Source organism: Larus michahellis, chromosome 5, assembly GCF_964199755.1.
Source record: "Larus michahellis chromosome 5, bLarMic1.1, whole genome shotgun sequence".
Taxonomy (NCBI): domain Eukaryota; kingdom Metazoa; phylum Chordata; class Aves; order Charadriiformes; family Laridae; genus Larus; species Larus michahellis.
Window position 1 is genome coordinate 83,362,231 of NC_133900.1, and position 12,446 is coordinate 83,374,676.

Genomic DNA, 12,446 nt, shown 5'->3' on the forward strand with positions numbered 1-12,446 from the left:
CAATCCAGAAGAACCATTCTTCAAAAGAAATAAAGACCAGATAAAAGGAAATTGATCGTCTGAACCCCCAAAAGATAAATGTACTCATCTTTAGAAGATCTTTGATTAATTCTAGCGGGAATTTTGAAGCCATCTTTAGGTTGTTTAATCATGCATTCATTTTGAATTGCTTGTGAATACACATACTCTTTCTTTTGGAAAAAAAACACCACCACAAATAGCTCATCGGGCCTCCTCTGATTCTTCAGATGTTAAGCATAGCTGCGCACCACTTGGACCTCAACAGTTAGTCCACGTTTACTTCCCAGAGTATGCAACATGCACCTATAACATTTTTAGTGCATTGGAAATTTAGGATGCCAAAGGAAAAGCCTTCTCTGATGATACATCACGGCAGAATGACCTTCATATTCATACAGAGTTTGGTTTAGGGTAATCTAGTCATTCTAGCCTCTTCTAAGAGGAAATCCAGGCACCATTACCAAGATTCCTCCAAAGTCTGCTGTCGATAGTGTCAATACACACCACCCCAAGCATAGCACGCGCAATCCTAGACAGCCGATGCAACACAGAATCCCGGCAGTCTCTGCAGTCCTTTCAAACACCCTCACGCACTTTTTCACAAAAGCAAACGAACAAAAAAAATCCCAAACAAAACTCCTAAAAAGCCCACAACCCCCTCACAAACCCAAACTTCAGAGCTACTTAAGACAAAATAACCCGCTCTTGATCACAACCCATGTTTTTCCTGTGTCACAGGAACGCGAGCGCACACCAATCTGCTCGGGAACCTTGTTTTTTCTTAGAGTACTCCACAGTGTAAACATCAGTCTTCACAGCCACACACAGAACATTCCTTCTAAACTGAGAGTCACCAGTCAGTCCTGAACCAGAAGTTATACGTACTGACTCTGAGACACTATATGCAGTTGTTTAATTCTTCCAGATATAGGATAAAATAAATCTATACAGTTTTCTCTATGGATAAAAAAATACCTGATTATAAGCCTATTTGCTGTCTCTGCTCCCTGTTCTGCAACTGGTACTTGACATGATCCAGGTTGTCTCCTTTCCCCCTACCCCTCAATATACTCATATAAAGAGTGCTTTTGCCAAGGAAGGTTGGACCAGATAATCCTTGAGGTCCCTTCCAACTTGATATTCTATGACAATGACAAAGTGTATATGATAGGATACTAATATACTGCATAATTATTCACTATATACAACATCTATTTTTGAGTTCACCATGATTTCATCAAATCATGATGAAATCATTGATGAAATCGTGGTGAACTCAAAAATAGATGTTGTATATAGTCATTGTGTCACATCTAGACTTGTGAAAGATGAGTGGGAATTACTGATCAGCAAACAAAAGAATGTTCCAGACCAGCTACTGTTCAGCATTTCCTCTCTTTTAGAGAAAGAAGGCAATTTCCTCATTCCCTTTAGGCAGAAATATGCAAGGAACTCATAAGGCTCTTACTACGGTCTTGAATCCCAGAAAAGCTGGTGTTGGAAGGGACCTCTGGAGATCATCTGGTCCAACCTTCTGTTGAAAGCAGGACCTTAGACTAGGTTATCCAAGGTCCTAACAAGCTCAGAGCCGAGTCTGGAATTTCATTTCCAGTAAGGGGGATCCCACCAATTCTCCAGGCAACCTATTTCCAAGATTGTTCTCATGGTCTTGAATCCAGATAGGATTTTCCCGGAAGCACCAGGTGCCTGTTTCCTTGTCCTGTCACTGTTCATCGTCATGAGGACAGCACCTCCCTTTTCTTTATAATTACCTTTTAGGTAATTGCATCTAGCTCCCCTTTATTGGGATCTGAGCCTCTTCTCTAGGCTGGAAAACAAAATAATCCCACAACACCTTCTTCAAATGTTGAGTTTTCAGCTCTGTTGAAACAATGGCATGCTCCAGCCTCGTCTCATTCTATACACTTGAATCGGATCTACTAAACTTTCAGCCAATTTCCCCCACCCAAAAAAAGCCTTTGAGAGTCAGTGGTCTCCAAAAAGGTTTTCCTTCTCTTCTTCAGTTCTGCTGATGTTTTAACTTCATCAGCTTCATAAGAACCAGGTGCCACTTTAGGACACCTGTATTGGCAAGTTAACGCACATTTTTAGCACAAGTTTGTCATGTCTTGAAGTTCTGCAGTATGCACCCAAGCTCACCACTGATGCACAAAGCAGAATGTAGATATACTGTCCCAGAATCATAAAAAATAACAAGTGAAACTGCAGTCCTTTCTTCTTTTGCCCCCAGCCTGTAATTTCCTTGAGATCTGCTGAGCTGAGCAGCAGCCCAAAGTGATACGCATGGTGCTAGATAAGACAACTATTTGCAATATCCCAATTTACAGACGTGGTTTGAGTGGCTTGTAAAGTTATATGCCCCTACCAGAATCATTGTGGATTCTGCTAATAATGTAGAAACCCACAATAAACGCTCTTAGGGTACCTGTACAAAGGGACAAAACAGGTTGAGGCTTAAGTGCCATGTCGTAATCCTGACCTAACATATACTACCTTCTCAGAAAAAAAAATTTGCCCACATTTAGGGGAGCATGATTTCCAATAACCTAACTTTATGTATTTTAAGTGCAAAATGCCAATTCCATAATACACAATAATACTATGCATTATTAGTGATAACTATTAATATTATTATTATATTTATGCACTTGAACAACAGGCATGGAACTGATATTCTAAAATAATTTTTGCACGCAAGTGAAACAAGTTTTCTCGCTCTGGATCCTCAGGTCCTCGGTGTTATTTACTATAAATACTGCCATACTAAGTAAAAAATTATCTCAAAGATGAACCTAATAATATAGTGGTGGATTTTCCACATGGACACACACTGGCTATTCCAAAGTAGGTGCCTACAAATACATCAGAATCTCCTGTAATTGTAGCTCTCTTACTTGGATTGTGCCCTGCGACAGACTCGATCTTTTCCTCGCACAACGTAACAGAACTTCACTTACATTCTTCGTTTACGAAATCTCACACCTAGCCTGTGACAGGGGCAGAAGTACCTTGGGACCACTTCTGAAATGCCCCCGAAAATGCGCCCTTCAGGCTAAGCGAACAGGGAGCTTTGGGTAGGAACCAGCCTCATTAATATTCCAGACGTTTCCCAGTTGATCCTTTTATTGATTATAAGCAATAATCACTGTATCTTCAGTTCTCACTCATCATTTGTGAAACGTACATTAGCTTCTAGTAAACTGGCTGGCACACTTCCCGCAGTAACATTTTAAGGCTCTCTGCATTTCAGGATATTTTTTCCCCCCCCCACTTAACTAAACCCTTCTGCAAGGAGTAACGTTCATGCAAGAAAAGTGCATAATCTGGAAGACTAAGAAGGCCTTTTCTAGGCTTCCCAGTTTGATTCTTTAGAATTCTTTTCCACTGTCCTTATGAATACTTATAATTCTGGTTGGAGCCCAGCGATGCCTCAAAAGCCTTCTTTAAATACCTGCTCCCTACACAAATGCAAGTCATCATTTTACTTTACACGCATTCAGCTGTAGTAAGACAGATGAATTTTATGAAGACTAGGCTCATTCATCTTAAAAGCACAGTTCAGCCCATTATTGTTATAAAGAGAATAAACAGTACTTAGCATTTTTGTTATGGCTTATGAGCTGAACCTCTTTCTTGTTTTGGTAATTAGACAAAATCATCTTGCTTTATATTTGAAGCTTAAGCAGATACAAACGTCTAGATTTTTATACCACAAAGAAATGCAGCGCAATTAGCATTTCAATCTTTTGCCATACCACCGCTCTCTTCAAATGACAAACACAAATAAGTTTTTTGTGAACTAAAAGATTCTGTAGTTTCAGGTTAAACAGTTGGATAAAGAATGAATCTAGGAGTTCTATGAATATTCATAAGAATATTAAATACGGAAATATGTACAGAAAAAGACAGCTGGCCATTTCATTTACTCTGTTCATCACTGGGATAATATTGACAACAACTATGTCGGCACCATGAGGGGGGAAGAAAAAAATAAAAATCAGTAAACACACAGATGCAGAAAGCCAAGGAGCTTTTAAGACTTCAAGATTTTTAAGACTAGTAAAAATATACTAGTGGTAACACAGCGAATGATCATACTAAATCGGGCAAGACACTCCGCTGTGTGTGCCGTGACTGAGAACTGGCTGGGGATATATTTTCACCCCCACATACACCTTCTGGAAATACAGAAGGCATTCATTACTCACTGGATTTTAGTAAGGGACACATGCATTAGCACCACAGAGTTTAGATTTACAGTTCTTTTTAATTTTTTTTTTTAAAAAGTAATTGTGTTGATTACTTAGAGGCCTTTGACAAGATTGCCACCGTACGGGCTCCCAAACACACTCTTAATTTCCTTCCTTTTGATTAGCAGATTGCTAAACATTATCATTTGACAATAAAACAGCACAGAAATCTTTCCCCAGTGTTTTTCCTAGTAAGATGGAGTTGTTTGATCTACGTGGTTGGTTGAACCCCGGAATTCCATTCAAGTTCTCTGCTAGCCAAAATTGCAACTGTGACACTCTCAACACATTAAATAAATAAATAAAAAGACATTCTGTTGTTGTAGAGCATTAAGAATATTGTGATAATGGAAAGGTGGCTTATATACTTCAGTAAACTTATTTCTGAAGCTATTCACTCTTCACGTACAATAGCTGACATTCGCTAACAATGCCTACATGCCAGATCTTTTATATCCCGTTCTGACATTGAACACCTGCGTGTCTGCGACCTCGGCCATCAACAGCTTGAAAACTTTACTGAGTTAGGACCTGGATTCTAGACCCCGCTCACAGGATTTAATCTGTTTACCCAATAACTATGTAACGGGGCCGGGGGGGGGAGCAAAAGCAATCTAGTGGCACACCCAAGACCTCCTCTCATAGTCACTGCATCTCCGAGTAATGCTCTTTGGTTATTTCTACTTCCCTCTCAAAAATCACTTGTTGCACAGTAACAAACTGTCCTGCTGTTTCTGCAGGACGCGGGGGCTATTAACTGAAGGCCCTCCAAAAGAGGGCAGACGGAAAGATCGGCATTTCCCCCGTCTGCAACAGCCCTAAGCGCTACGAGGTGCCTGCGCTCACTATTACCGTCCTTTCAAAGAGAATAAGCTCCTCTCACTTAGGTCTTCACTTCTATGAAAAGAAAGCCAGATTTCTGGCTTCTGGATGAAGAGATACAGCCCTGAGTTGGTCTTTCAAGCCCTAAAGAGACATGAGCTTTCAGAGAAAACACTGTACACCGGGCATTTTCTACTGACCAGCTCGCTGCAACCTCCTCACGAGCACGTAGTCCTCTGACCGTACCTCAAAAGACAGACAGCTTCTCCACGAAGTGCTCTAACTAGGCAAACTAGATCATTCTGCTGAATTTCCCTGAATTAAAATACGTGCCTGACCACACTTGGTATATCCAGAAAAATCTAGACCATGTACAGCAGAGGCAGCCAGTGATAATTATATATTTATTAGGAAAGGGCATCGTCAGGTGTTTTGCCCACTGGCTTCAGCCCAGCGTCGGGTAAGGAGAGTAAAGACAGGAAGAAAAATATCTTCTAAGCCAGTATAAGAAGTGACACTACAAAGGGATAAAGGGTACCTAGTGAACAAGAGACAAAGCCATTCAGATTGTAAAGCAGTTTCAATTAGCTTCCCAAACCAACACGGCGACGCTTTTGTCATTAATCCATGGAATAAGAATCAACGACAGACTGAGAGGAGACTCGAGCCGGTCCCTACCCGACTACGCTCTACGAGCTCTTTACGCGGGTATCGAGAAATTCATTCCCCACATTGCTGGATTTCAACCAAACAACTGGCCTACCTAAGGAAGCTCCTCACAATAAAGCACCTTTGTGTGCTAATTGAGCTACGAGATAAGATATCTGTCTATTACATATTGACTACGAGAAGCTTTCAGTTTAGTAGAAAATGACTTTGTCTAAGAGCTCTCCAGCGACACAGGTTACAGTTAGCTCCTTTAACACACAGCGAAAGAGAGCGAGACTCCCACTGGCCTCTCACGTATCAAATCAAAAAACTACCGAAAGAAAACTAAGTAACGATAAAATGATTCCACATTCAGTCCAAAAGATAATTTCCCCCAAAGAAAGTGCGCTGGAAATGAAATTAGCTGAGTCTGAAAGTCACTGACAGTATCACTTTTCTCACACGTGTACTTTAAAGCATGAAGATTTAACATTAGCGAAGACACAAAATTCACTGAAGTACTGAGAAATTAATACACTGATTTCTGCTAAATTAACTGTAAAAATAAGTCAGAACTAAAATTCTTTCCGAAAAAAGTACAAAACAAAGAGAACCTTCACCAATTTAAAGACCATTATAAATTATTTACTTGAATTTTTTTACCGACTCCATTACAGGAAATTAAAATACGGAGGATAAATGGGACAATAACACAATCAGATAATTGAATTTAAAAAAAGAAAAAAAAACAAAACAAACAGGTTTCAAGGTACTTATCACCTTGAAACTATGCAAAGATTTTAAATCTAAATCCAAATTGGGCCAAGCAGGAAACTATAGATATGCTTCACAAAAACCAGACAAGACCAAGGTGTCAAAGTCCTCTTAGAAGAATCGTGAATTCTTCAGCATTTAAGAATACACACGCTAACAATCGAGGAAACTCAGTTTGAGCAACGTTCACGTTTTACCAGCTATTCCTGCGTTTTAAGTTCTCACATAAATTCCGTAATTCTTTGTAGTTGCAAAGAATGGAGAAATAACCCTTCAGTCTTCAGCGGGTTATATCACGTACTCAATAGTGGCACTTCCCAATGGAAAACTAGAGCATTAGGATTTCCCAAGTTGCTCTTTATAGAGAGGGTCTGCAAGCAGAGAGGGATTTGCACTTTCTGCGATTTGCCAGCTAGTGTTTTCAAAACGTTTGCGTCATTTGGCTGCACGTACAGAGCAGGTGATGATTTCTGCATGGACACGATAACAATCAGAGCCAGATGTAAACATGAAGGGTCTTAAATTTATTCAAGTGTGTCACAAGACACATTTTGCACTGGAAAGGAACCACGTGATAACCTTGGTTTTAACACCAAACCCACGGGTACTATGAAAAGAGGTGAGAATACACTAATGTAAAAGAAAACGAGTATTAGCATTGTGCCGTTTTTTCCAAATACATGATTTTTCAGACCTCTGGAAGTGATGTATTTTTAGATTGATATTGGAGCTACAGCACTGAAAGTTAATCTACGGATGCTCTCATTTACATGTTTTTAACTCTGGCGTGAACATGCACGGATATTAGCAAGATTGGGTCCTAGGGTTTTTTTTTTTTGTTATTATTAATTTTTTTTAAACCATCTTGATACTGACAAGTGATACAAAATAAACAAGTGGAATTAAAGAACGTCCATTCTCTAAACCACAGCATAAAACTAGAAATAGCAGATTTCTGTTGCAAAAGCAGAGAGCGCTTTTTATGCTAAAGAAGCTGATGTATCGCACAGTTGCTAATCTTTAATACAGTTCTTTCAAGTGGGAATTTATAAAAGTTTACAGAAAAGTTTTATGCAAATTTTAACAAGAAAGCATTAAATCTCTAGCAACCTTGCACGTAAAGAACATCTTTAAGTCTTGTTTATTTATATTTGAATACCTTCAGAGAAAATGTGAGAAAGTAAAAGTTCACAAGATTAAAACGACCAAGAAAAATTACTGGTCCAGCAAAACCCTAAAATTTTAGCTTCCAGTCCAATGCAGTTTGGCATTCAGCATCTTCAGAGGGGATTTCAGGTCCAATGTGCTAATAAAATATGTACACATAGATCATAACACTTTAAAAAGGAGACAAATGGGCTTTTTTGGTTTCTAGGTTTGTTTTGCTTTAATGATGAGATCCTATTAAGAGAAGGATTAGGTAGCTGGAATAAGTGTGGCATTTCTTTTAACTAGAGAAAGTCCTGAGGAAGGAACTGAAAAGAGCAAGGCATGTGATAATTGTGTCAAACGTGAAGAAGAAGAGGAAAAAAAAAAAAGTTTTCAACCCAGTTTTTTCCCCAGCAGGGACAGCCAGAGCACAACGGACACGCGTTATACACGCTGGCGACCCTCAAATCATGTAAACTCTTAAGTTACCAGTGAGTTAAAATTAATTTCCTCATAAAAAGCTACGTGTGTTTAGCCATTTTCACAGTGGTGACAACAATAAAATACTAAATACAGAGGACCTATCACTGTAATGTCTGGTAGCGTTTGTCAGAGCTCCGAGGAACAGAGAGCAAGTGGCAGTCGCAAAATCACAGAAAGCAAAGTACGTACAATTTTTATTTTGCAGAGTGTCACACACTGTCCTTGTATTTCCTTGCAGAGATTATTATATTGGATAACAGATTCTTGCTTTCGAGGGACTGCAGGTATAACACACTGTATTATCTCTGCATAACACCTTTGAACGTTTAAAGAGAGTTAATGCAGAATTTGGCCAGACAGGCTTGGTACCGTTCTCTGAAGATGGCACAAAGTACTGTCCTCATCGGATGACGAAAGCTTTCGTTTTGTGAAACTGAAGTTCACGATAGCGGTTTGAATGCATAATTCCTGCAATATCCTGCTTATGAGACGCATTTTTCTCCCCATGAAGCAATATTTCTACTGTGGTTAGTGAGGGCATTTAAACAAAAAAAAAAATTTTCCTACTGACATTTAGACTTCTATTGTGGGTCCCTCTCGAGCCCAGACTCGGGAGGCTTTAAACACGTCAAGACATTCATTCATCATCTCAGAGTTCTGAGGGACCACTGGGGAAACGTGGGATAACTTCAGGAGTTACTAGGGTGGAAATTACCAGCAGTTCGGTATTCACCACTATTTTCTACCGCCTGCGTTTCACTGGGTATGTTTTGTCACGGCGGGTATTTTACAAACACGATAGGCACTTCAAAAACACCGTCATGGAGTGAAGAAGGATCTCTTCTGCAGTGAAGAAACAGAAACAAGGTATTCACCAAAATGTAAACTGACATTAAACCTAGAAGCGGCCTCCCCAAAGCAAGACTGAGATGGATTGCTGCGACAGGGCTGAGACAGAGCCTCACGCCTGCGTACCCGGCGCGCGTCCTTTCCCTGGGTGAGTTGACAAGCTTTTCACGCAACAAACACTTCTCTCTCACCGGCTTCAAACCGGCTTTCAGAAAGCCCCAAAGCTATATGCTGCCTGTGTTATTCTGAAGGTGCGACCGCTGAGCGCAACTCTTCAGCGGATCATGATCTGTGCACTAACGAAGAAACAATTTGGGGCAATAGACTGTATTTTTAAGATTAAAAATACTATCTAGTTACTGCTTGTTTTCCTCATGCTTTCCTCTTTCTCTGAGAAAGATAAGCAAGAAGGGCTGGTACACAGATTTCACAACATGTCTGCTTCCAGGTTATTCACACAAAGGATTGTCCGAGGCTCAGATCTGGCTCCCAAAATACCAACTTTGGAGCGGGGGAATTGAAGGGCAAAGAGCCAAAGACTCGGAGAAAAGGCCAGCCACTCCAGAAGCTCAGGATATCGCAGCCAGGGCTGCCCACGGCGAACGCAATGCCAGGCTGTAAATGCAGGTGCCTACAATAACAGCAGAAGCACAGCCGCCCCTGGGAAGCGGATGAGCCCAAAATAGAAGAGCAAGAGGGAAGACTCGCTGGGTGGGTGGAGAAAGTCGCCGCAGTTGAGTAAACAAAAGCAGCAATAGGAAGTTTCCGTAGCAAAGAATTATTTACACTAGATAGCTGCACGCCACTTACGCTATACAGAGAGTTAGCGACGCACAAATAGCAAATGGGAGCTTCAGTGCCTGATCTGGAAGCCATGAAGTTCCCTGTGAGGAACAGATGATAGAATGGGGCATGGGCGGGGGGGAAGAAAAATTAATAAGTTTAAAGTTTAACTACATTGTCCAAAGTTCTAAATATGAACAAATAGTCTTACATGTTTTATTAGACGGGCTGTATACGCAAGTGTGTACATCTTGACAGGACAGTGGAGGATTACATCCATTACGAGGATAAGGCAGAACCCGTACTCGTTAAACGCACATGCCGTCTTGCACAAGAGTCCCGTCCTGCTCTCTAACTACGTCTCCAGCTGTTACGGCAGGGCATAGAAGGTTAAAGACAATAATGATGCCATCACAAAACCTTCTGATTCCAGAGTTTGATGGTGCCAAGCCAGAGGTGGTGGCAAGGCTGGCTAAAGCAGGTCCCACCTCCTCCCTCACACATTTGCACCAGCAGAACTATTGGGAGCATTGAGTTGATTCAACACGGTTAAAAATCTAGGGAAGTTTTGTTGTTGGTTGGGTTTTTGCGGTGGTTTTTTTGTTTGGTTGGTTTTTTTCCACTACAGAATTCCTCAGTTTAGATCGGTTGTGTGTATGCTCCTCCAAGTAATTCCGCCGAGAAGGTTGTCAGAAAGTAGAAATGAATCGCCAAAGAGTTGGAAAAATTTAACGCTTCCCATCAAGAAAAACAGGTATGGAACCAAGGCTGCGAATGTCATGTACAGTTTTTGAAAATCAGCTGCAGATATTCAGTCAGGAAATGAAAAGATTCTGCATGAAAGCTTTATAATGAGGGGGAGAGGAAAAAAAAAAGAAAGCTTCAGAAAAAATACCAGTTTTCCTTTCTCTAATAAAGTTTCTCATTTACTGACTGAAGATAGTGACTCTCCCTGTGATTCTTTACCATTATGACAACTAGCAGCTGAACCAAAAATTGACAGAATCCTTCACAATATTACTCTACACGACACCAGCAGCAGGGGGAAATTGAGTGTAATCACAGCCCCAGTCAATTCTACTGGTTCAGGGAGTTTTCACTTCAGGTCAATTTTATCTTCAGATCCTCATGCTCTTGAATCATAGAAGTAAAGACAACAAAGATAGAGGGGAAAAAAAAAAAACCAGGATGAAAGTCTATAAAAAGGAAACAAGGGCAGAAAATTTTAGAAGTGGCTAAAAAGCTCTTCCTGTCCTCCAAGAACACAAGTCCACACGGCACAAAGCAAACTCTGGGCAGACAAAGAGTAGCTCTCCTCAACCCGGCTTAAACCCAAAGAATCCACGTTCTGCTCGAGATTCACACCCTCACTCCGCGTCCTCCACAGCGCATCACAAGCTCTTCAAGAGACAGACTTCATACCCAGCTTAATACTTCTTACTCAAAAAAAGTATAGGCTTTTTTTTCCTTAATTTAACAAAAAAAAAAAAATTTTCCCCGTGTTGACTAACCTCTTTGTCCCAAGAGCCTCTGACAAGGTAGTATTTTAGAGCCTTCTTTAGCTGTTCTCTGTTCTCATCACTCCTCCTTTCTCTTCTTTATGTTAAATCCGATCCTCACTCCTTCAGTTGCTACTAAAGAATAACGACTTGCCGTCCCCCTTGATTGCTGTAGCAGCTGTCGCTCGTTTGCCAATCAGTCCCATGCAATCTCCCCTCATTCTCTTTCTGGAGTTTCTTCCCCCATTTTTGCATGAGAAATCAAAGAGCAAATCTGAGTGAATACTCACCCAGTTAGGAGTATTTACTAGTGAGCGTAAGGAAGGGTGGTAAAACCTAACCCTTATTCTACCAGTGCCTCGGCGTTGCTAATCCTGGCGATGGCTGAAGTGAGCCCTGACTAGTCAACCTTTATTTCAAACAAATCTTTGTGCTACAGCACTTTACAACTACAGTTCCTTTTCCCAGGGATGCATAAGCCACAATAAATCTTTCGCAAAGTGAAGTGAAATTAATTAGTCTTGCAGTTGCAAATGAACATATTTTACTTCCTGCTGCAATGGACTAGGAATACGTGTGCGGTTTAGTCTGAAAGGCAGCTCAAAATCCAATTAAATTAACACTTTTAAGGGAATGAACGGACAGTACCTTCTTACCCACGGTATCTAATTCACAGACTATCCTCTGTCCACACCCTAAATTAGCAGATTTGCTGAAATACAAAAAAAAAAAAAGGACAAAACTCTATTAACTATCACCTCTTCTCTCCAAAGCTTGATTTCCCCTTAGACCATCAGCTGGTCCATTTCGATTCTCATCCCTGTGTTTTATCCCCTTCACTGCAGCAAATAGGTAGAAATATTTAAAAATTACCTTGACAAGGCTTGTATGTTCCCTGAATGTGATGTTTTATTTCAGCGTAACATAAAACTAGGTTTAGTGATCTCTGCTGTCCGAGAACAAGTTATACCCCAGTGACCTACAGGGGTTAGCGTGTAAGTGAAGCCGCACTGTGTACGGCTGGGGCATGACTCCTCGCCAGTCAGGGATCCGCCAAAATGAAAATTAGAGTTGTTAGTTCCCAAAAAAAGAAGCGCATTAAATGGATTTTGCTTCTGATAGAAGATTGCGCTTCATATCGCTCGTT

At 40.6% G+C, this 12,446-nt stretch overlaps 1 long non-coding RNA gene across 1 annotated transcript in view; it reads right to left on the minus strand.

Moving 5' to 3' along the window:
• The window catches only part of LOC141743653 (uncharacterized), a 541,341-nt gene extending 529,107 nt beyond the window's left edge, over positions 1-12,234 (minus strand). The window contains exon 1 of the long non-coding RNA XR_012587137.1: positions 11,312-12,234. This is a non-coding gene — a long non-coding RNA (uncharacterized LOC141743653). The remainder of the gene's footprint in view (positions 1-11,311) is intronic.
• Positions 12,235-12,446: the final 212 nt, after the last annotated feature.